Raw genomic sequence first — 24,621 nt, forward strand, 5'->3', positions numbered from 1 at the left:
TTATTTGACCTGAAATTTCAGTTTGGAGTTTTCTCATTTCTATCTTCATATTCTCTTGATTCTTATTAGTGTTCTCTTCTATACTTTGTTTGAGTTCTTTGAACATCGTCCATATTGCAACTCTAAACTCCTTATCTGAGAGACTGACTAGTTGGTTGGTCATGTTCAAGTCATCAGAGTTGCCATCTTTATTCTCTATGTCTGGCGCTGGCCTGCATTGTTTCCCCATTGTCACACTTGTATTGTGGGTTTTTCTACGTGTTGTAGTTGTATTCATTGGCTAAATGATGTGCACGGTAGCAAAGGGGAGCAGAGCGGCCGTGCTCCTCTGGCTCCTCCCTTTCTGGGTGTGTCGAGTCACCTCCACGGCAGGCCATCTGCTGATGAGCCACACACAGGATGAAATCAGGCCGAAAATGCAGCACAGCACAGAAGAGAGGCAGATAGGGGTGCTGGCATCTGAGATCCAGCAAAGTTCAGTGGCTCCTCCCTTTCTGGGCATGTCGACTCACCTCCACGGAAGGCTCACGGGAAGGTGGGCCGTCCGCAGATGCCATACACAGGATGAAATCAGGCCGAAAATACAGCACAGCATAGAAGAGAGGCAGATCGAACCAAAGAAATTTGTATTGCAAGAATATTCTCCATTGATCTAGATGCTGCTGCTAGAGTGGAAGTGCTGGACAAATACACTTTAATAAACATTGGTATAAAGCAGAACTAAAAACTACTTTGGATCTGCAAGAGCTGTAGGTTATCTTGGAAAACTTGCCAAATAAACTTCTGCAAACAGTTCTTAGAAAACAAGGAAATACTTACCTGGCAGGGGAGATACCATGATCACAAAGGTGGTTTCTCCAGGGCGAGGCTCACCCATTGCACTCCGGGTGTGCTGACCCCTGCGATTCCCCCAAATGTGGGAAACTCGACTGCATAATTTGTGGTAGTGGGGGACTGCGTTCGCGCTCTCCCCTGATTTAAAAAAAAAAAAAAAGAAAAGAAAACAAGGAAATATATAAATAGATCGTGTATTTTTCCATAACTGAACTCATGGCTTAAATAGAAAAATTGAATGAGTAGGTTATAAGCATCATGAAATTGTGAGTGTTAATCAATTCTAAAATACATATAATGGATATTAATAAGATTATCTGTATAAATTGGAATCCTAGAGAGAGAGAAAGAGAAAGACTGAGAAAGAGACACACACATATAGAGACATAGACAGGGCACTCTTTGAAATCTCTAAATTCAGGAAAGCCTGTTCTCTTTAAAAACATTCATCTAGTTGGTTCACTCCCCTTGAAAGACAATATCACTTATGAATAACAAAGTCAACTGACTAGGGATTATAATCATAGTTACAAATTACCTTTAGGACAGCAACTAGATTAGCATTTGATTGATAAATAGAACTATAAAGTTCAATGTAGCCAAACTAATAGATGCAAAAGCCAGCACAAACTTCTTGTTAAATAAGTACAGTATTTGATGAAGTACATACTTGGGATGATTACTATACTTTTTTATTGCTTCAAGTGAACTGTAGCCAGCCAGAGAGTGCTACAAAGCCCCACATTCGAATGTTAAATATTTTTCTCAATACAAGCACAATAAAAAACAAATAAGAAAACAGAATGATAATTGACTTTGACTTTAAAGGAGGAGTATTAACTAAATAATCAAACTCTACAACTTGTGGCCCCACATTTCTTCTCATCAAAACCGGTAATAACTCTCTGGGTTAGGAAATCAAAATAGTAATTAGAGAGACACAAGCCAGACACTTGTATTAAACCTGACTGACACAACTTTGATACCCAACATACCAGCTGGTTCCCTGGGCACAGTGATTTCCTGAACACAGATTTTCTGAACAAAGAGCCAGTAGTAACCTCTAAGCATTGTTGTGTGTGGCTCAAAACAAAAGCAAAGAGAAAGAAGAAAAGAAACTCCAGGTATTCCTTGGTTTGTGGCTGAATCACTTGCTTGCATTTGATTTCATATGATCTTTACTTTCTTTGCCTGGTGTCTTCTCCCCTCATCTCTTCTTTAAGGTCACATTGATTGATTTAGGTTCCATTTTTATCACAAAGGATAACTTTATCTTGAGCTTACTAATCTTATTGCCATTAAAAACACCAATATGCCAAATAAGTTTATATTCATACAGGTTTCAGGCATCAGAATGTTGACATACTTTCTGGGGCACCATTATTCAACCCACTCAAGACAAATTTTATATACCCCAAGTAATAAAAAATTATAGGTAGTATAGGGGTGGTAGATATTAACTTCACTGCTTCTAGATTCTTTTTCTGACTTCCATAAAAATTTGGCAAAGACAAATTAAGTAGAGAAAACCATATCTACATTTTTGTGTAAGCTTAGAGACATGAGACCCAAAGACAATGAGTTTCTGATGCTTAAGTCCTCCAGAGTGATAGTAAATAGTACAGTCTAGAGCTACAAGAGAAGAGAAAATTTACAATAATATGGGAAGAGAAAACATTTGCTAACAAGTACTTGCCAGGCCATGCAGGTAGGTTTCTTTCTTTCTTTTATTTTCTAAATAATATCCTCCTCATCCTGTCTGTCTTTGAGACAGGCATTCTATATCTTTCACTACCGTTGTCATACGAGTTGTTGATATAGTTATTTCTCTAACTGTGCTCACCACTCTTTGTGATAAGCTTCATATTATAGATTGGTCCTTCCAGCCCTCATCTCTATTGTTTCTGGATATTACCATACTGTCTTTTATTTTTCTTAAATCCCATAGATGAATGATTCGATTCGATTTTGTGTGTCTCTCTCCCTCTGACTTATTTCACTCAGTAAGTAGTTTTCATGTATAGGAAATTTTCATGACTTCAATTTTCCTGACAGCTGCATAGTATTCCCTTTTGTAGATGTATCATTTTCTTTAGCCACTCATTTGTTGTCAGGCCTCTGGGTTGTTTCCAGATTGTGGGTATTGTAAATAGCACTGCAATGAGCATAAGTGTGCAGACAGCATTTTTGTATAATGTTTTTGTGTCCTTAGAAAAGATATCAAGGGCAACCAGATAGGAAAGGAAGAAATCAAGCTCTTGCTGTTTGCAGATGATATGATACTATATTTAGAAAACCCTAAAGACTCTACTAAAAAAACTTCTAGAAACAATAGATTCATATAGCAAAATGGCAGGCTACAAAATTAACACACAAAAATCAATGGCCTTCTTATACACAAATAATGATAAAGAAGAAATGTACATAAAAAATACATCCCATTCACAATAGTGCCACAGAAATTTAAATACCTTGGAGTCAACTTAACAGAGGTGGAGGACCTATACAAAGAAATCTATAAAACACTGCTTCAAGAAATAAAATAGGACACAAAGAAATGGAGACAATATCTTGTTCATGGATTGGTAGAATTAACATCATTGAAATGGCAACAATCTCTAGAGCATTATACAGATTTAATGCAATTCCTCTAAGGTTACCCATGACATTCTTCAAAGAAGTTGATCAAACACTTCTGAAATTCATTTGCAACAATAAAGCCCATGAATAGCTAAAGTAACTCTAGGGAAAAGACGATGGGGGGGCATCACTTATCCCAACTTTTTTTTTTTTTGGTTTTTTGGGCTTCACCCATTTGATGCTCAGGGGTTACTCCTGGCTAAGCACTCAGAAATTGTCCCTGGGGGGACCATATGGGATGCTGGGGGATCGAACCGCGGTCCTTCCTTGGCTAGGCTTGCTAGACAGACACCTTACCTCTAGTGCCACCTCGCCGACCCCTTATCCCAACTTTTAATTGTATTACAAAGCAATAGTCATTAAAATAGCATGGTACTTGAATAAAGACAGACCCTCAGATTAATGGAATAGACTTGAGTATTCAGAGAATGTTTACAAAACATATAATCTTTGATAAAGGAGCAAGAAACACAAAATGGAGCAAGGAAAGTCTCTTCAACAAGTGGTTATGGAACAACTGGTTATCGATATGCAAGAAATAGAACTCAGACCTCCATCTAACATCATGCACAAAGGTCAAATGTAAATAGATTAAATACCTCAATTTCAGACCCAAAACTGTAAGGTATATAGAAGAACATGTAGGTAAAACACTTCATGACATTGAGACTAAAGACATCTTCAAGGAGTAAACACCACTGTCCAAACAAGTGGAAGCAGAGATAAACAAATAGGACTACATTAAACTGGGAAACTTCTGCACCTCAAAGAAAACATTGACTAGGACACAAAGGTCACCCACAGAAAGGGAGAAACTATTCACCCAATACCCATAACATAAAGATCTAATAAGATATACAAGAAATTGGGGCCGGGCGGTGGCGCTAAAGGTAAGGTGCCTGCCTTGCCTGCGCTAGCCTTGGACGGACCGCGGTTCGATCCCCCGGTGTCCCATATGGTCCCCCAAGCCAGGAGCAACTTCTGAGCACATAGCCAGGAGTAACCCCTGAGCGTTACCGGGTGTGGCCCAAAAACCAAAAAAAAAGAAAAAGAAAAAGAAAAAAAAAAGATATACAAGAAATTGACAGAACTTAATAATAAAAAAAAATCATCTGACCCCATAAAAAATGGGGAGAACATATGAACAGACAATTCCTTAAAGAAGAAATACATATGGCCAAAAGACACATGAAAAAATGCTCCACGTCACTATTCATCAGGGAAATGCAAATCAAAACAACAATGAGGTACCATCTCATGCCACAGAGACTGGCACACATCACAAAGAACAATCAGTACTAGTGGGGAAGTGGGGGAGAAAGTAACTCTCATTCACTGCTGGTGGGAATGCCGTCTAGTCCAGTCTTTGTGGAAAACAATATAGAGATTCCTCAAAAACTAGAAATTGAACTCCCATATGATCCAGGAGGTCTCTAATGTTGCAGGTTATTCTTAGTATTATCTCTCTTTCTGATTTAGACTCTATATAAATTCCTTAAAGCAAGAGAGATGTATAAAACAAACAAAAACTGATTTTGAGTTCTAAATGTCTTTAGCCTGAAACAATCCACATGTTTAGATGGTGTATTTTGAGGACTGTACTCTTTCATTCCTCTCTGTCTTTTAGTCTCAAATCACCTCATGCATGACTTGGTTGCATCTCTAGGCAACACCTCCATGTGCCAGGCAGGAAGAATGGGGAAGGAGCAAAAAAGTCCCCAAGAAAGCAGGAATTATTCCTCCCATAAAAGCTATTCATGAAATACCAACCCGTGCCTCCAACTTGTATGTCATCCACTGGAACTGGTTGATGCTATTCAGGGTCTGGGGAATGATAAGCATTATGTTTTTGGCTATTATACTGGTGTATGGCAAGTTTACAAGCAATTGTAAATAGTTTGCAGATTGTCAATTCTTAGTGTCTGCTGTAACTGTTAAAAGATACAGCATAACTTAATCTCAAAACATATATTTTAGACAATTGACTTCCTAAAATTAAATAGAATTCTTCCCTCCATATATCAAACACCATTTGAGTTTGACTGCTGTGTTAATGTTGAATAAACAAAATTTTCTGAATGTTGATATATAAATTAGAGTATTTAAATGAAGGAATATCAACAGGGTGACCAAATTTATAAACAAAATATTAGAAACCAAATTAAATTTGAATCAAGTTAAGCATTGAATACATTTTTAGTAAACTATGTTCTAAATATTGCAAGATTATGTTTGTATTAAACAATTAATGTTAATCTGAAATTCAGTTTAACTGAATGCTTTGTAATTTATTCAGAAACTCTAGATAAGAACTTTTGCTATGGACCAGAACAGTCACCCATCACAAATTCCTCAGAGGCAGATTATTTATATCCTCCCACTATCCTTTGGTGGGAATTGAACCCATGGTTTTACACATGCAAAGGAAACACTCTACTGCTTAGCTATACTACTATTCCTATAAAAATAAAATTTAAAGTTATTGAAATTGATCATACTATGTAGAAGAGTAAAAAGATTATTTTAACACATAAATATTTGGAATCCAATGATATTTCTTTTAAACGGCATAAAAGGAATGTTCTTTTAAAGGATATAAGTTGTGTCCTTTGAAAGCCAATCTGTTTTCTGTTTAAGATGAAGGCAATTCTAAGAAGACTGCTAAACCACGGCTATTTAAATATTATCCAACAATGAGTGAGAGTAGAGTCCTGGTTTGTGTGTTTTTAGACTGTGAATCTAGCGTGTAGTGCTAAAAGCTCTTAGAAAATACTATAATAATTAGTATATTTTACTTTTGTAACACCTTTAAAATCTCTTACTGGGAATTAATGTCCAAAACTCAGGATAGCAGAGACTCCTCACTACCAAAAACTCCAGGTATGCTGGTTTTGTGACTGACATCTCCAGGCAGCTTTGGTGCCAAGCTAAACTGTGTCCCCTTAGCAACTCTCTATTTCCAGAAGTCCATGGCAGAAAAGCCCATGATCTAGAGCCTACCATCATGTCTGAGCAAGTGGCCAATTCTATGGACCCTTCTAACTTTCAAAAGAAAGGTCTAAACTCATGGATATATCAGCCTCACAGCTGATCTCACTGGGGCCCTTCAGAGGGTTTGTGGGAACCACAGTTGTTACCATGTGAACTCATCAGCCCAACTACACAGATCCTCAAATTCATGAACTGTGTATTCACTCACACAGTCATGCAATACCCTCATAATTTTAATACTGATTTCCAGTAGGAATACATTAAATTAGGTGTGAACTTAACATGTAACCTAATACACAAAATTAACTATAGATGCTTAACTGTCAATAGACATTTTAGTAGTCCTTCAGGCAATTACATGAGATTCCAGTATATGATATAACAATTTTCACAGATTTTCTTTTAATAAAATGTTTTCTTTAAGTCTATTACCATTAAGTTTTACCGAGTAACATTAAGTAAATTACTCAGACATGCCAAGTGGCATGCTATGGAGAGGTTGAAAACTGATAACCTAAATAGAGGGAATGTGGGATTGGTGTTGGAATGTTGAATACAGAAATAAATAAACAAATAAATTTTGAAACCACCGTGTCTAAAATAAAGAAATTTGATTTAAAAAACTCAGGATAAATAACTGTACACAATTGATGCAAACCCATTGTAACTATGGTCAGTCACCCTTGGTCTTGAGATTCATTTTATCTCAAATGTTTTATTGGCAGTTGCTACAAAATAATGTCTAATACTGACATAAAAGGCCTCTGGAAATAAGTGTGAACTAATTTTATCTGGCCATGGTTTGATTTAACAAATGAGCTGTCCCTATACTCATGTGCTTTTACAGAGAAAAGTGAGAAAACTGGGCCAATCAATATTACTGGAAAGAAAAAAATATATAAAATGAGACAGGAGTATTGTTTCACTAATTTGAATGCTACATCAGGAGAAGAGAGCAATAACACTTCATTGATTTTAGAAAGTATATAATTGAAGTAAATTTGATCGTGAAATGTTGACTAGAAATGAAAAAAGCCCCTGAAAAGCAATACTTCAAGGAATATCAAGTCATTGTACAGTTATATTTATACAAAAAATGAAACAGAAATTAGTTACAATTTGCAAATGCCACTGTTCTAAAAGGTTATTATAATGGAAAAATATTGGTCCATAATATTGACCCTAATTAAGGTATATTGCTAGCTATATCTACAGCAAAATTCCTAGACACTACTTTCCAAAAATTTTTCTTGTACTTTTATTAATTTTTAAATATAATTCTTTCCCATTTGTTGACAAATACTTTGTTTACCAAGACAAAGAGCTTCTAATATTTTCATTGATTTGCAACAGTTACACCTTGCCACTAAAAAAAAGAGCTCAGTTAGTCTTGAGAAATTCTTAACTTAAAGCTAGAGAAGGGCTAGAGAGATAGTATAGTAGGTAAAATATTTGTCTCCACACACACAAACCTGGGTTCAAACCCCAGACTCATGTGTGGTCCCATAAGCACAGAGCTATGGGCATAATTCCCACATCTGCACACCAGAGACCACTTACCTCCTTCCTTCTGCAGTGGATACTGAGCATGGTCAATTACATAAACTTTGAGTTTTTCCACCACCAAAAGAAATAATGAACTCCAAATGCAATTAACTTTTGGCTGCTATTTGTGGAATTTTTAACTTGCTAGGAGCAATCTTAGGTGTCCTTCAGTATTCCTCCTAGTTGCGCACTTGTGGGCCATTCCTGATGGTGCTCAAGAAGCCATGCATCCTGGGAGTTGAACCCTGGACCTCATATGCAAGGTAAATGTCCTAACCACTGATAAATACATACCCCTGGCATATTGTTTGAAATTAGTTCAAAGCAATTGATTTTGACAATCAAGGTAGTTCACAAAAGATATTAGTGTTTATTAAGGGTTAGCCTTTACCAACCTTTTCCTTTATTGTCATATTTTGTAAATGTTTGTAGGTATTTTTAAATAATATGACTCAATTTCATTTTATTTTCCAAAATTTAATGTTAATCATTTTAAAGGGCTGGTCAACTAAAGACCAATGAATGTACCATACCTGGCAATGACTCACTGATTTCATTATTTTAAAATTTACATAGCAGAGCCAGAGAGATAGCACAGTATAGAGTGTTTGCCTTGCATTAGGCCAATCCAGGACAGATGGTGGTTTGTATCTCAGCATCTCAGATGGTCCCCTGTGTTTGCCAGAAGAGATTTCTGAGTGCAGAGCCAGGAGTAATCCCTGAGCACCACCAGGTGTGACTCAAAAGCTAACATAAATAAATAAAATTCACATAGTAGATATGAAAAAACATTTTGGTCTAGATCTTTTCTTTCTTATCAAATATTTACCTAATTCCTTGGAAAGGGTTTAAAAAATTAAAGGACTAATATAGCATTCTAGTTAGGAGGTTGGCTTCAGGAAAATGTTTTTTAGCAATAGAAAGGTTAAAATAGTGAATATTCCAACTCTTTGATTCTTCTGTGAAATATGAAAGGAAAGTCAGCCAAGGTGGGTTCTATCTTGTTTTTTTGGGGGCATTAAGAGAAGAAAGTGGAAGGTTCTACTAAGGAGGCTATAGAAAGGTAAGATGACCAATTCATGTATCAAACAAGATTCCTCATTAAAACAAATGATAATAGTGACTACCATTTACTGACTATCCAATTCAGATAAAACTTTAATTTTTATCTAGTGAGGACTCCAACAATAATGGTAAGCACCACACATGCACATAATGGACACATTTTTTTATTTATTTATTTTATTTATTTATTTTTTTTGTACTGAAGGAATGTTTCATTTTCTTTTTTCTCCATCGCTCCCCAAATCGATGATGAGAGCCTCTAGAAGGACTCTGCCCACTTTTGGAGTATTAGACTTTTACCCCAGTTTACTACTTTTCTCTTCTTCAGACCAAACCACGCAAACTTAACTAACTAGGCCTACCTCCCAGTTAGAGGGGGAAATTAGGGAAACACCTAGACCAATCAGATGCAAGACTACTATGTGGTAGGATAGGTACATAGGGGACCACATATTCTAGCAGCCCTGGGGGTGAGGGAAGTGGATATGGGAGATAGGACAAAAACGAAGGTGAAGGGAAGACAATTTGGTGATGGTAATCCCCCCCCTGATGTTATGTAAATATTTAACTAAAATATTATTGTCATCATGTAAACCACTATGATCAAAATAAAAATTATAAAAAAAAAACTTTAATTTTTATTCAAAACACAATGATAGGGTTTCATGCCACAATGTTCCAACAACATTCCCCAAATCGTGTCCAGTTCCCTCCACTGTTATCCTAGGGTCACTTCCTATCAACCCATCCTACTATCTCTTCCTTGGTAAGCTGTAAACTGTTTCTTGGTCAACTGTAGACAGTTTCTCAAATTCTGTTGCCTTTGACCTTTGGTTACTCCTTGACCATGAAAGAACTAATTGTGTAATTATTATCCCTTTCCTTGTGAATAACTTCATTTAGCATAATATCTTCTACTTTGATCCTTATAGTAGCAAATGACATAATTTTTATAGCTAAGTTGTATTCATTGGGTATATTAATCCTGTCATCGTTCACAGACACTCAGATTGTTTCTAGATCCTGGCTATTGTAAATAGTTATGTAATGAACATAGGAGAGCAAATAAATCTCTGAAATAGTACTTTTGAACCTTTTAAATAAATACCAAGAAACAAAATTTTGGGTCATACTTAGACTAGGCATTATAGGTAGCAAAGCTGACACTAGCCCTGTACCAAGGTTATGAATAAAATAGTTCTCAATTTTTTTAATTTATTAAAGGAAAATAAATTCCATAGTTGACATAACTGATCATCATACATTTGTTTCAGGATAACAGAAAGTGAAGTTATTCAAACATAGAAAGAAAATAGAAAACTTAAAAAAAAGATGGAGAAAGAAGGGGAGAAAGTTCATTAGCAGTTATATTTGTGAAAATTATTGAATCACTGATAAAGTCGTTAATACAATATCCGAAGGTTAGTACACCCTCATTTTTATGAGATGGGAGATACACTAAAAGAGAAAAAAATTTAAAAATGTGTGTGGCAGTTATTGTTTGCATAGGCACAGCAAAATAGTGAAGGAATTGAAAAGAAAGACCTTTGTCCTAAAAAACAGGAAGACCTTACCCCCAAGATATTTTGGCATAAAATCAACTCAAGGCTCCAGGCATACTAGGTTGTCCAAACCCATAGTCATTCTTGGTGGTCAGCTCTTCACCATCGCAGTTCTTGCAGTTATAGATTCTGGTTTCTGTATAGGATCTATGTTGAAGTCCAGGTGCTGTGTAGTGTCTTCTGGTTCCATCTCACAATCTGTTGGCATTACAGAGAATCCTGCCCTAAAAGCAGACTGTTGTTGTTGCCCGGTTGTCAGGGTGGCATAAAAACTGTCTTTGGAGTAAGTCAGTGCCAGGGTAGTGGTGGGGTCTTCCTTGGTAGAATTTGTTCCTGGTGCTAATGTAGGAAACCATGTTTGTTTCTGTAGGTGGTATCCATGGTTCAGGAGTGAGTGGTCATTGTCCAATCAACTGGAGTCTAGGGTAAGTCACTATGTCATCTAGGGTGCAAGGTCTCATTGCAGTATAAAGATTATTTTGTTCCTATCTCTATTAGATAAGAACTTGTTGAATCTGTAAATTTTTCACATTTTAATGTGCCTATGCAAAAAGGGACAATGCCAGAAGGTATTACTAGTGCATGTGAGGGGCTGAGGTGTCAAGACCAACAGTCCCCAGGACCTTTTGCTTTGAACTCTAAACAGAGACTTGTCTATTAGTATTTCATAGTGAATGGATCCCAAGGGTAGGGGAAGTTGCCACTACATAAGGAGATATTCTATAATGGCTATGCCTGTTCAAGAAGTGTATCTAAAAGAAATATTTGAAGGAAATTTATATGTTCTCTTTGAATCTTTTGAAATAGGAGGGGAAGGGGTAAGATCGGGGGTGCAGCTTCAACCTGTGATTTTGTTTTATGGAGTCTAGGTAAAATGAGTTCCAACAGTCCCATATCAGAAAGTGTCCTCAAGCGGGGGATTTCTCAGGAACCAAATCTGTTAGCAAGCAATAGTCCATGGTAAAAGGAGGTGAAGGAAGAGGGGCCACCAAAAGCAAATCAGTAGCAGCAGACTGTCGGTTTCTTCTCATGCTAAGAATCTATCTTTGAAGTTTAGGCGCTGGTTGGCATCTGGCTGGGCTGGGGAGAATGTTCTGCTTCGTGAGGAGTTAAGGACTGAGAGTATAATAATAGTTAAATGTGGAGAAATAACATGAAGGGCTTGAAAAGGGTTTATAAGGTGGTAAGTCAAAAATAGAGAGAAAGCGGGGGGAGGGAGGATTATCTATAATAGAAGGGAGAACATTATACTACATAGGCATTATATCTGTTGCCGACGGATATTAGACTGACATTTGCATGGCATACATATACTCTTATGTGCTGACATTGGCAGCCAGAGAATAGATTTATGTGTTACATTTGAAAAGCTTTCCCAGGTGATATAGGACAGAACAATTAAGAGAAGAGATAAAGAAAGGAAGAAGAAAAAAAGAAAAGAAAGTGAAGCTGGCAAGTCTACTATAGGTTTTCCTTCCCACCCACCACCCCTCCCCGCATTTAGGCTGATCATGTTTGGTGAGGATGAACTAGATTGAAGAAAGGCTTCATAACTTAAGTTATGTGTGGAGCGTTCTTAAGAACAATCATAGTTTTCAAGTCTAAATAACCAAGTGAAATGGTAATGAGCACTGTATGGAGTGACTGTACGATGACGTTGATATTACACAAGAACATTAGACAGCCATTGGTATGAAGATTTATGCTTATGTGATTGATCCACGGGCTATAGTTAAAAAAGCAGATCCAGGTAAATGGTACATAAAAAAAATTTTTTAAAGTGGGTGGGGGGGCGAGAAAGAAGAAATAATTAAAGCCAGCAAAGGTTTTTCATGGTCTGGTCTGATCCTGCTTGGTGAGGGAAATCTCTACTGGAGAAAGGCTACCTGGGATAGATTGTGTTTAGAGCATTCTAGCAAATACGTGATATGGTGAACACTGTATATGGAGTATATATAGTATACTGTTATCCAGCGAGTTTTGCTCTTCCTGTTTCCTTTCTTAGAGGCAACCTATATTTATGAGCATTATGGTATGATGGTAGACTAACAATATGCGCCTGCTCGGTTTCTTAAAAAAAAAAAAGACTGAGAAATCCCCTGCTTGAGGATACTTCCTGATATGGGACTGTTGGAATCTATTTTTCCTAGACTCCACAAAACAAAATCACAGATTGAAGCTGCACCCCTGATCTTACCCCTTCCCTCCTATTTCAAAAGACTACCCCAGTTGGGGCTACGCCCCTCCCAGATGAAAATGGATTCCAGTTGTAGCATTAGGAGCAGCAGGCCAGCATGGATAGTTCTCAATTTTAAGTACTATTCCCTTTTTTTTCTTGCAGTCCTCTCCACCACCAAATGTTATTCATAATATGTCTTCTTATCCTCAAAGGACATTGAGAGTACTCTCCAAGAATAAGTAAGCATCATATAAGTATCAGAAGAATCCACTCAATTTTGGAGATTTTGAATCTTTAATACTGGTAATTCTTGATTTATTTAACAAATATTTATAAAATTTCTAAATCAAATATATTAGTTAACTTAAACCTCAGGGGCTATGACTTAACAAGACCTTTGTAAAATCTTTGGAAACACTTTGAATTAATCAACATATTCATTTAATCATACATTTTTGTAACCTGGCAATCATAAGTCATTTTTGTAACAGTTAAGTCACTTCCACTCTGACTTCCCTGTATTTTCTGAGGAATAATGAGACTATGTTTTGGGGGAATCTACTAAGGGAAAGTCATACTTCATGGGTATATCTAACTCATTCATAAACACTTTCACGTGTGGTAAAGTGTCTGCTAATTATCCTACTCTTGAAAAAATTTCAGAAATATGCCTTCAATCTACTACATTAATACACCCTTGGTTTTGACATCCAAGTGTAATGCCAAAGTTCCTAACATGATGGCATATTGGTAGGAAAGGACAAATCAATCATAATTTTCAGGGAATTCTTTCAGTCACAGACAAAATATAAGAAAGATAATTTAGTTTTCATGAATTCGTGTCAAAATATGTGATCACTGGCCAGGAATAAAAAATGAAGAATACATAACTATAAAGTATAAAAGGAATATTTTTCTTTGGTAGATGGAGGGGATGAGAACATACTTCGAGGTGCTTAGGGGACAATGTGGGTGCATATATATGGATATATGGGAAAGTGTGTATGTGAAGTAGAATTGTGGAGGGATATAGAAGCAGGATCTCTTTATGCAAAGCTTTTGCTTATATATAAATAAGCTTATATATATCTTATTTATATATAAATATATTATTTCCTTATGTATATATCTTTGAGCTCTAGCTCTGTTTTAATTCTCATGAAGGTTATGTACTATATTTTGATTAAATTTCTTTTTTTGGGTAAAACTAAAAACCTGTGCACTAACAATAGTGATTTTTTAATGTGTCAGTGTGTAATGCTGTGGGAAGTGATCCCTGTGCACTATAGGAGTGATCCCTAAGAACATAAAAGGAGTAAGCCCTGAGTACAGGGTCAGTTGTTTTCTTTACTTGCAGCGTCTCTGTCTGGTTTGGGTATCAGAGTGATCTTAGCTTCATAAAAAATTATTTGGGAGTGTTCTTCATTCTTTAACTTCATGAAGGATCCTGAAAAGGATTGGTAGTAGTTCTTCTAGAAAGGTTTGAAAAAATTCATTAGTGAATCCATCTGGGCCTTGGCTTTATTTTTTTTTTTTTGAAGACTTTTGATTACTCTTTTAATTTCCTCAGTAGTTATGGGTCTGTTTAAATATGCTAGATCAACCTGATTTAACCATGAAAGATTATGAGTCTAAGAATTTATCCATGTCTTCCAGGTTCTCATGTTTCATGATATAGTTTCTCGAAGTAGTCTATGATTACCCTTGGATCTCTGTATTATCTGTAATGATCTCCCCCTTTTAAATTCTAATCCGGTACTCCCCTAGTGTGATGGCTGAGAAAAGACCTCAAAGAGAGGTCGCTTCCTTGAAAAGTGAGAGTAGTATTTATTAAACTTAGTAGTAGTTTCAAATAATAGCTGAAAACATATATTTGGCCTAATAAGAATCTCCCTGCAACTGTGCTAAGTATGTATATAGTTGAACATTTACTTCCAAATGACAAAATTAGTACATATAAATATGCCTTGATTAAATATCACTTTACCTGGAAAAATCAGCATCTAGAGAAACATAAAAATAACTTTGTAATTCTCAAATTAAAGTTAGTCTTCTTAAAAGATATTCTGCTCACTCAGATGAAAGGAGCCCTTTTTAGAAACACGTGTCAAATTTGCTAATCTTTTTATTTATATCAGAATTGACACCCAAGGTCCAGCCTAGGAGTAAACATTTTGAGATGTTAAAGTTTGCCCTTAGAGACCAAAGAAGCCTCTGGTTCAGAAGATTTAAATATCACACTAAAGGCCTGTGATTGTTGTGAAGAAACTTATAGATCTATCAGTATGTACTGATAAGTTTGTTGCTAACAAGAAAGTACAATTTTTTAACCTTGCAGGAAAGCAGAAGTAAGCAGTCTCTTACTTGTAAAATTCATGTTAAATACACCCCTGTAGCATCCAATAAACAGACACACAATTATAATCTACCATAACAACTGAGTGTGTCTCCTTCCTTCACTGAACCTTGCACCCACTTTCCTGGGGACCAGGGGGAAGTCCCTGAAGTGTCCAGACAAAGAGACCATGGCAATCCGGTTTTTTAAGTTTCTCTCTCTCTATTTCTTTGTGAGATTTGCTAGTGGTTTATCAATCTTGTTTATTTTTTCAAAGAACCAATTTTTGCTTTCATTGATCTTTCGAATTGTTTTTTTGGATTTTCACTTCATTGATTTCTGCTCTAAACTTTATTATTTCCTTCTGCCTACCTATTTTTGGTTCCTTTTGTTTATTATTTTCTAATTTTATAAGCTGTGTCATTAAACATTTTCTGTAGGCCCCGTCTTCCTTTCTGATGTGTGCTTGCAAAGCTATGAATTTTCCTCTTAGTACTGTGTCCCATAAATTCTGATAATTTGTGTCTTCATTGTTGTTTTTTTCCAGGAATTCTTTTTCTATTTCCTCTTTGATTGCAACTCTGACCCACTGGTTATTCAGTAGTGTGATGTTTAATTTTCAGGTATTAGAATTTTTCTTCTGTTTCCCCTGTAGTTCACTTCTAATTTCAGTGCTTTGTGACCTGAGAAGCTAACTAAGACCTCCATTTAACACCATGCACAGAGGTCAAATGTAATGGATTAAAGACCTTGATAAAAGACCCAAAACCGTAAGATATATTGAACAACAAGTAGTTAAACACTTCATGATATTGAGACTAAAGGCATCTTCATGGAGGAAACTGCACTCTCCACACAAGTGGAAGCAGAGATAAACAGGTGAGACTATATTAAGCCGAGAAGCTTCTGCACCTCAAAGGAAATAGTGCCTAGGATACAAAAGTCACCCACAGAATGGGCGAAACTATTCACCCTATACCTATCAGATAAGGGCTAATATCTCAGCTATACCAAGGTACTTACAGAAATTAACAAGAAAAAATATAACCCCATCAAAAAAATGGGAAGAAGAAATGAACAATTTCTCAAAGAAGAAATACAAATGGCCAAAAGGCACATGAAAAAGTGTTCCACATCACTAATCATCAGGGAGATGCAAATCAAAACAACAATGAGATACCATCTCATACCAGAAACTGGCACACATCACAAAGATCAAGAACAATCAGTGCTGGTGGGGATGTTGGGAGAAAGGAACTCATTCACTGCTGGTGAGGATGCCATATAGTCCAGCCCCTATGGAAAACAATATGGAGATTCCTTACAAAACTGGACATTGAGCTCCCATATGATCCAGCTATACTATTCATAGGGATATATCCTAGGAACAAAAAAAAAACACAATACAAAAATTCCTTTCTCACATCTATATTCATTGCAGTGCTATTTGCAATAGCCAGACTCTGGAAACAACCAAGATGCCCTTCAACAGATGAATGGTTAAAGAAACTTTTGTACATATACACAATGGAATACTAGACAGCAGTCAGGAGAGATGAAATCATGAAATTTTCTTATACATGGATGAACATGGAAACCATTATGTTGAGTGCAACAAGTCAGAGAGATAGAGACACAGAATAGTCTCTCTCATTTATGGGTTTTAAGAAAAATAAAAGATATTGTAATAATACCCAGAGACAATAAAGATGAGATCTGAAAAGACCAGCTCATGAAATGAAGCTCACCACAAAGAGTGGTGAGTGCAATTAGATAAATAACTACACTAACAATTACCATGGCAATGTTAATGAGTGAGAGAAGTAGAATGCTTGTCTTGAATATAGGCAAGGGTGGGGGATGAGGTGGGTGCACTGGTAGTAGGAATATTGCACTGGTGAAGGGGGGTGTTCTTTTTAATGACTAAGACCCAACTAGAATCGTGTTTGTAATCACGGTATTTAAATAATATTATTATTTTACAAAATGAGCAGTTTCTGGAGAGATTATGAAGGCAGAGTGGTTGAAGTTTGCTAACATAATAGAGATGTCTTTGTAAGAAAGAAAAGTATGATTCCAATTTTTTTTGCCAGAGTAATTGGAATCAATAAAGGATAATAGTGTGAAAAAGTAGGTTGCTCAGTTCTCATTATGTGAGGCCTCAAAATGAAGTCAAATAAATAGTTGAACACATGAGTTTAGGAGAACTGTTGACTAGAGATAGGAAATGAGGCCCTTTATATGCATGGAACCGTGTTCAAATAAACTCTTGTTTTCCAAGGTTGGAAATGAACTAAAACAGTCACCTAAACTTGGCAGAACATCAGTGCTTAGTGCCTGTTATTTTTTTTAGCAATCACCAAAGCTCTAAATAGTTTATAAACATTAACTCCATCACCACATCCTCTAGGTGACAATGACTATACTGTTTTGTGTACTTTTATGGACTACCCTGTTTTCCTGTAAGCAAACGGACTATTAGAAATCTCTCACACATTGCTTATTTCATTATTTTAAAAGAGTTTCAAATTACACTTAGTATATGAAAGCCAAAACCTGAAATATTTTTATCAAATTTTTGTCTTTTCATTTCCTGTGCACACTGGAGATTTGGATCTTTTTTTCCTGCTACTGCTGTGATTTTTTTAATAATAATAATTTTTATTGTGACCAAAGAGTGAATAACAAATCTTTCACAGTAGTATTTATGGTACATAGTGACAATGAATCTGGGCCATTTCCACCAGGGTTGTCCTCCTCCCTCCACCCCATTTCCCAGCATGTGTCCCATATCTCCCCTTTGTCCCCCACTGAGTGCTAGTGAAAATGTTCCCCTCTATGAATAGCTTGTTGTAGATAGGGTATCTATTTTGTTGTTGACTTTAGGTTTGATGTTTAATCAGATCATTTTTTAATTCCACTCACTGTTCATACAGTTGTATGGTCTTGGTACCATTTATTTTTATTTTCTCCCTCAATTTATGAGGCAGAACAAGGTGATTCAAATTGTGTGGTTCTGCTGGAAGAAGACAAATAACTTTTTCTTTGCACAATTGGTGAGTGCTGCCATTTAATATAATATTTTATGTTAAAAAGACTATACATTCAGGAATCATTTCTATAGTATGTAAATAGAGAAGTTTCTCTGGTTGCGTAGAGCACTCAAAACTACGAGGAGGAGCCAGAGCATCCTCTCCTGAGCATGAAGCCGACTCTAGGTGTTGCTTCTGCGACTGACTTTTGCCATTGATGATCATACTTCTTTTGGAAGGGGCAGAAGGAGATAATGCAGTCTGAGTGGTTTTATATATATATATAATCCCAAAAAATTTAATAAAAACTGAATAATAATTCATTTGCTTGTACTTTGAATATTTTCTGAGATTTCATTGTCAATTTAATCCTAGTTAACTCCTAAAAAAAAACAGACATTGGATAGGGCATTTGCTTTGCACGTAGCTGACCCAAATTCAATCCCTGGCAACCCATATGGTCCCTTGGGCATCCCTGAGTACAGAGTCAGGAATAAGGAATGAGCACTGCTGGGTATAACTTAAAAACAAAAAAAGTCAAGAAATTTATAGATAATGGCATACTTATTTTTTCTCTTTTCCTTAATTTCTGTTTATTTACTTATTTATTTTAGTTGTTGCTGTGATTATATGTAGTACCAGGCGTTGGGTATGTGAGGCATGTGCTACCTGAGCTACACAGTTCAGCCCCTATTAGGAGAAAGTTCCAAAGTATTTTTGTAAGATTTATTGCTTGGTATTTTCCAAACTGCTTCCTTGAAACAGGCTAAATCACTTACAACTTTCTATCCATCTACATATAATTATATGTCATTATATAGCAATATCTTCAGTATTATCTTTGATAAAGTATATTGCAGCAAGGGGCATTGACAATGTTAGTTTCAAAAAACCCTACTCACTACTATTTTGCATTTGAAAATATGGTTCCTTAAGCATTATAATAATTTCTTATAAAATTTTAAAATTTTGACTCATTAGTTGCTATTCTTTTTCTGATAGAATAGTCTGATTTCTCCAAAAAAATGAATCTATAATTTTTTCTATTTTATCTTAGATTCTAAGATGATAAAATTATAGAAAAGTTTACTTCATGTTGTATTTGAATAATTAAAACTGATTTCGGATGAAGTAGAAAGGACTCATACTTTGGAATCATATATACCATGCATTAAATTATAATTTATTGTTTTCTATATGGCAAATCATTTAATGTTGCTAAATTTCTCTTTTCTTGCCTGCAAAATGAACATAAAGTAGCTTCCTAGGCACCTTTAAATTTATTAAAATAGGTAATAACTTCCATGGTACTTAAGTACTAGTACGATGGTACTTACTTTCCCAGAGTACTTAATTACTGCTGATGTATCTTTCCATATAAACACCATCAATGTTTTCTTTATTGTATGATGTTTATTTCACCACATATGTCAGAACCACTTGTTAAAAACATTTTATGGGGCCATCCCCAGCAGTACTCAAGGGCCTATCTCTGGTAGTGCTGGTGGTGCTGGTATTGTCAGAGACCATGACCACACTTGAGAGTACTAGGAAAGAAAATAGCATGTGGTGCTGAGGGTTAAACTCACAAACCACTTGAACTATCTTCTGGTTGGCTCAGTTACATTTTATATTGAATTATTTAAACCTAATTCAAAATTTCATTGTACCTGATGACAGCTAAGATTTATCGAGGCATTTCTTTATTTTGTGCACTGTGCTTAAGTACCTTGTATATTTGCATTCATTCAACTTACAGGGAAAATTATAAGGTCAGATGAGATGTTCAGAATTTAAAGGGTCACAGCCTAAACTCTCAGGAGCCATACTTGGCTCTGCTCAGCACTGGTGGTGCTTGGAGAAACATGTGTGGTGTACCAGGAACTCAAAATAGTTACAAGTCTCAGATCCATGTAAGGCAAGAGTCTAACCTTTGTGCTATCTGTCACTAACATGTTATTATTCTCCAAGTTATCATTAAATACATTATGAGCTTTATATCTTATCAAAAACCTTGTTTCTTTGAAGATTCAAATGAAATTTGTATGTATATATATTGGGAATTAAAAAAAATGTCTTGTTAATTTTAATTTAATTTTCCAAAGAAACATGTTTGTGATCCCTAAGTAAACCTCCAGTTTCTTTAATGGAGTTTTTCATTGATTTAAGGGATAAGTGAAATGGGCCCCGTGAGCCTCTATTAAAAGCAGGGCAGTTGCTTAGTACATGGTTTCTTACTCTCTGCTTTGCTGCCTGAGCTGCCTCAGAACAGTAATTCAGGAGTTCCTCTCCAGTAGGACACCCTCCTACCATCTTCCCTGCTGCAAATCATCTGATCTTTTCTGCGCTGTACTGAGTCTTACACTTTATTGGCTTTGCGTTTATTGAGTCATCACATATCGTGAGGAAGAAACCTGTCACCAGGAAACCATGCATGAATTTTTGTGTAAAAATGAAACACTCTTGCAATTCAGAATTAAGAAACCAAAGAGCATGAGAAACAGCATGTTAAAGGGTAAAAAATATACAGACGTGGAACCATGGAACACTGGGCTAACTCTTAAATTGTGTCCTCCTCCCTCCCTGTCTCCCTTGCTTCTTCCCTCCCTCCCTCCCTTCTTTTCTCCCTCCCTCCCCCTCCCCCTTCTCCTCCCTCCCTCCCTCCTTCCCACCCTCCCTCCCTCCCCCTCCCCTCCCTCCCTCCTTCCCACACTCCCTTCCCATCCCTACCTCCCTCCTCCCACCCTCCCTGCCTCCTCCACCCTCCCTCCCTATCTCTCCCTCCCTCCCTCCCTCCCTCCCTCCCTCCCTCCCTTCCTTCCTTCCTTCCTTCCTTCCTTCCTTCCTTCCTTCCTTCCTTCCTTCCTTCCTTCCTTCCTTCCTTCCTTCCTTCCTTCCTTCCTGTATTGCTCAGAACTTATTTCTGACTCTGCACTCAGGTATCATCTCTGGTACTTGGGGACTATATGGGATGCTGGAAAATCAAATTTAGATAGGTCACTTGCAAGGCAAGTTTCCTAATCACTATACTACCTCTTTGTCCCCTGATGTTCCCATTTCTTCCCGACAGGGTTGGCTAGGCTGGGAGAACTACAAAGCTCTGCTGCACTGGTTACTGAAGAAATGTACTTTAGTTCCATAGCATTTGATCAGCATTCCTGATAGCCATTATCTAGGTCATTGCTATTGATCGAAGGGAGAGCCTGGGTGTGATGTGGCTCCCTATTCAGGCTTCTGAAGCTAGGAAGGCTGTAACTTCAGAATTTATCCTGTACATTTCCAATTTCTAGATCTGTTGGTCAGACTCTTGGATCACATTCTGTACCTTCTGTTAGCTATAACTTTACTTGCCAAAGGAGGTACATACTTCTTTCTCTAGATGCAAAACAACTTGAGGCCCAGAAATTGCTGAGTAATTCGGCAATTTAAAACTTTTAAAAAAGTTCAAAAACTGATATTTAAATGAGAAATTCTAAATAAAAATTTTGATGACCAAGATCTTTTCTTTTAATGGATAATATTATGATTTTCTTTGACCCATCTTCAAATTAATAAATGATATAATTATTACAAAGGTAAGTAAGACTATCTTATTTGAAAGAAAAATACATAAATAAGGATATAAGTGACTATTTTTAACTTCATAAAGGGAGTGTACATTACAATCATCAATTTGCATTGCAAATATTACAATTAGAGCTGACAATTTTGGCAATCTTTGGAGAAAAGCTGACTTTAGCTTTTCTTTACTTTTTATTTTAACTTTACTTAGCTTTTTAAAGAAAGCTTCATTTTCCTAAGCAGTCTGCATAGAGATTTTATATGATTATTTAGTTCAGTTCTTATAGATGAGATTTTATATAGCCATTTATTTTGCTGGCTAATCCTTTACCTGAAGAACATGAAAATGAAAAAGTATTTTCATTTTATAAATATTTACTTGTGTTAGTTTCCCTTCTGCAGCTAATCTTGGCTTTTTTTTTTTTTAAGTAGTAGCCTACAGCCAAGTGCTCTATCTCTTAGGAAGGATACGATGGGGCCGGAGAGATAGCATGAAGGTAGGGCATTTGCCTTGCATGCAGAAGGACAATGGTTTGAACCCCGGCATATGGCCTCATGAGCCTGACAGAAACAATTTCTGAGTGTAGAGCCAGGAGTAACCCCTGAGCACTGCCAGGTGTGACCTAAAAATCAAAAAGAAAAGAAAAGATGCAATGGCATCCTAATTATTATATATAAAATTGATCTTAAAAATAACCACTAGATGGCAATGAATCAGCATTAAAATGTAGGTCTGTAGGTCTGACAAAAATACCCACTACTAATTCAAAGAGAATCTAGCTGTTTCTACTGCCTTCTCTATACCTGAGGGGATCCTAAAGCTATTTGAGGAGGTTGTTTTATAAGGCAGAATACCGGGACAAGAGGAGAAGAAAACAGCAGAGAAAAGCTGGTTAGAGTGAACAGAATATGAACTTTGGAATCCTAATGACCTGAGTTTGAACCTTTGCTCTCTCACAAGGGACAAGATCTTGGTTGAATTGATTAACTCTAGTGTGCCATCATTAAACAACATTATTGATACCTCATGGTCCTCTGTGAAAGGCGCTTCACAAACGGATGCTACTGCAGGACCATGGTTTGGAACCCTTGAGGTCAAAATGGTTCAGAATTATTCAAGTTTTTAAGTGATTAAATGCCAATTACACATTTTCTCAGTGGATCTAAGAAACATTCTGTACTAAACACCTATCTGTTGGAAATGATTGTTTTTTTTAACTTTATTCATTGATTAATTAATTGATTGCTTGATTATTTGGCCACACCCAGTGGTGCTCAGGGGTTACTCCTGGTTTTGCATTCAGAAATAGCCTCTGGCAGGCTGGGGGAACCATATGGGATGCTGGGAATCTAACTGGGTCCCTCCTGGGTTAGCTGCATGCAAGGCAAATACCCTATCTCAGGCCCCATGTTTATGTTTCTGTAGAGAAAAAAAGTTCAGACTGAAGGAAAGAATGAACAAACCTGTTTGTTTTTTGTCACAAATGAGTTTTTGTTTTAAATGTTTTATGGTAGGAAAAATTTGGATCTCAAATTATGTAATTGTATGTGTGTGTGAGAGAGGAAAAGAAAGAAAGAAAGAAAGAAAGAAAGAAAGAAAGAAAGAAAGAAAGAAAGAAAGAAAGAAAGAAAGAAAGAAAGAAAGAAAGAAAGAAGGAAGGAAGGAAGGAAGGAAGGAAGGAAGGAAGGAAGGAAGGAAGGAAGGAAGGAAGGAAGGAAGGAAGGAAGGAAGGAAGGAAGGAAGGAAGGAAGGAAGGAAAGGAAGGAAGGAAGGAAAAAGAAAGAAAGAAAGAAGGAAGGAAAGAAAGGAAAGAAAGAAAGAAAGAAGGAAGAAAGGAAGGAAGGAAGGAAGGAAAGAAAGAAGAAAGAAGAAATTAAGAAAGAAAGAAAGAAAGAAGAAAGGAAAGAAAGAAAGAAAGAAAGAAAGAAAGAAAGAAAGAAAGAAAGAAAGAAAGAAAGAAAGAAAGAAAGAAAGAAAGAAAGAAAGAAAGAAAGAAGAAAGAAGAAATTAGGAAAGAAAGAAGAAAGAAAAGAAAGAAAGAAAGAAAGAAAGAAAGAAAGAAAGAAAGAAAGAAAGAAAGAAAGAAAGAAAGAAAGAAAGAAAGAAAGAAAGAAAGAAAGAAAGAAAGAAAGAAAGAAAGAAAGAGAGGAAGGAAGAAAGAAAGAAAGAAAGAAAGAAAGAGAGGAAGGAAGGAAGGAAGGAAGGAAGGAAGGAAGGAAGGAAAAAGAAAGAAAGAAAGAAAGAAAGAAAGAAAGAAAGAAAGAAAGAAAGAAAGAAAGAAAGAAAGAAAGAAAGAAAGAAAGAAAGAAAGAAAGAAAGAAAGAAAGAAAGAAAAAGAAAGAAAGAAGGAAAGAAGAGATCAGATAATACCCATTTATAAACTGTGTCTGCATGGTCCAGATTATAGATTGCAGAGTTCCTTAACGCAAGTGTCCTGAGTTAAAGATGGAAATACTTCTGAGCTGATCCTTCTCATCCCAAATAGTGCTATCTGCTTATATATTATTATGACTTCTATTTTATTTTCAGAATTTTGCTTGTCAATGACCTTTTTTTCTTTTTAAATCTGGAAATAGAAAATTTTCTGTCCTCAAGCATAAGAGTCCTTCATGAAGAAAAAACTTGACATTAAGACATTAAGAGCTCAACATTAGGATAAAAGCATTTACCAAATTCAGTTAGGTTAAAGTTTTTATTCCCAGCAAGCTTTATTTAAAAGCATTGTTAGAGGCAAAACTACATTGCTAGGGAAGATGTCCCCAACCTTATTTTTAAAAAATCATCCTAATTATGCTGCATGAAAACTTCTTAGTATGTCCTTAGCAAAGCATTTTCACTTTCTTTATTTCTGCTTATTTAGCCTCTCCTAGTCTATC

At 36.2% G+C, this 24,621-nt stretch overlaps 2 non-coding genes across 2 annotated transcripts; both read left to right on the forward strand.

Annotated features, from left to right (window-relative positions):
• Nucleotides 1–811: 811 nt before the first annotated feature.
• Nucleotides 812–975, forward strand: LOC126005652 (U1 spliceosomal RNA). The gene has a single exon (XR_007494694.1). It is a non-coding gene; the product is annotated as a U1 spliceosomal RNA (small nuclear RNA).
• Nucleotides 976–18,244: 17,269 nt separating this feature from the next.
• LOC126005472 (small nucleolar RNA U3) lies at nt 18,245–18,453 on the forward strand. The gene has a single exon (XR_007494544.1). It is a non-coding gene; the product is annotated as a small nucleolar RNA U3 (small nucleolar RNA).
• Nucleotides 18,454–24,621: the final 6,168 nt, after the last annotated feature.

Source organism: Suncus etruscus, chromosome 3 (genome assembly GCF_024139225.1).
Source record: "Suncus etruscus isolate mSunEtr1 chromosome 3, mSunEtr1.pri.cur, whole genome shotgun sequence".
Taxonomy (NCBI): Eukaryota; Metazoa; Chordata; class Mammalia; order Eulipotyphla; family Soricidae; genus Suncus; species Suncus etruscus.